The following is a 1,693-nucleotide window of genomic DNA, read 5'->3' as shown; positions in this document are numbered from 1 at the left end:
CCCAAGTCCGCCTGATCGGCTGTGCCAAGTGCGCGCTGCCGAGATAGCTGTGGCTGGCGAGGGCAGAGATCTCCTGTGCGCACTGAAAATCAGGGCTGCGGGTGAGTGGAGGGTGCCTAGGCGAGTTTAGAAACCTTTATTGTCAAAGTGGAGCTGGAGTTGTAGTGGTGGAGAACTGAGAGGGCGCTGGATAAAACCAGGTGTCTGTCTAGGACTGTGCGCCCCAGCCCGAAGCAGGCGGGGATCGGGAGGGTGACAAAGTGTTGTTCCAGAAGGGTCTTGACACTTGCTTCTGAACGCGGGGATTTCTGATCCTTCGGTGCAGCAGATCCTGCGCCCAGTAGAACCTGGGAAGGGAGGTGGATTGGGTTCGCTGGGCGTGCTAGGTCTAGTTAAGCGCGCAGGTGTCGGGGCAGGAAGCTACAGAGGCGCGTTGCCTGTGGCTTGGGCGCTCAGGACGTTGGTGGCCCTTAGAAGTGACTCTTAGCTCTGGCAGTCTGGACTCTGGGGGGCTCATCCCGGGGGCGCCGCGCCGGGAGGGGATTTGGGGGCTGCCGTAACGCAGCCGCTCCTCCTGGACCACCGCCTCATGACCGCTCTGCAGCCTCGGGCTCCCGCGCGCGGGTCATGCCTTTCAAGCTTGTGCAAGCGAATGGAGGAGCTCGGGGATCGAGCTGAGGGCGCGGGATCCTCGCTTCATATGCCGTAGCGAACTGGGTTTGTCTGTGGGCTCAGGTCTCTACAGTGGCACCGCACGTTTTCTTCCAGTTGGTCTTGCTCAGGCTCCCGCCTTCCCTCAGAGGCTCGGAGTGGCGGGCGCTCTCTAAGTCTGGAGCCTTTTATATTGGGTTCCCTCCGCCTCCCGCGCGGTTTCCTCCCTTCCTCCTCCCCTGCGCCTGCCCAGCTCTTCCCTCCCAGTGAGCCCAACCCAAGTCTGGGCATTCGCACACATCCCTTTCACAAATTGCCAAGCCCGTCTCTCATCCTAGACCCCAGTGCCACCGGGATGAATCCTTCGGATTCTCCCTTGGTGAATGAAATTAAGTAAACAAACTAAACTTTCTTATTGGCATTCCCCACCACCCCATTTTCTACCAGTATTCTCCGCGTCCGAAAAACTGATGAATGATTTTAAATTCAACTACTTTCCGAGTTCACTTCTTTATGGAAGGCACCCTAGCCAAGTCTTACCCTGATTAAAACAAATTCTTTCGCCATTCCTAAAGTTCCTCAAGTCACCGCGGCATTTTGCAGAATTTATATAGCGGTGGTTAAGGTGCCCTATGCTGATGAGGTTTATTTGTATCCGGGAAAGGAAGCGCTAGCTGCGTCTTTAAAGATGCCCGAAGCATCTTTAAAATTCTAGCCAGGCCCAGCATCTTATTGATAAATTGGCAGCTATTTATAGAGCACACAGCATCTTTTTCGTTTCGGTGGCGTTTTTTGTTTTGGTTGGTTTGTTTGCTTGTGGCAGAGAGAAGAGGTGTTTGGAAGGAGTGCTCGCCTGGGGTTTTTAGGCGGCCAGGCCTGTCAGGCATTGTGATCTTCAGGATCTAAAATGCCAATAATTGTCAACTGGAGCGCTGAGGGGAGAATTTGAAACAACAAACCGTCCGTGGTTCAGATGGGAGATCAAAGAGGGAATCCCGGCAGCTTTCAAATCCCATAAGGATCCTCCTGTGTGTTTTCTAAT

Source organism: Marmota marmota, unplaced genomic scaffold (assembly GCF_001458135.2).
Source record: "Marmota marmota marmota unplaced genomic scaffold, marMar, whole genome shotgun sequence".
NCBI classification, from domain to species: Eukaryota; Metazoa; Chordata; class Mammalia; order Rodentia; family Sciuridae; genus Marmota; species Marmota marmota.
This window is presented reverse-complemented; position numbering follows the sequence as displayed.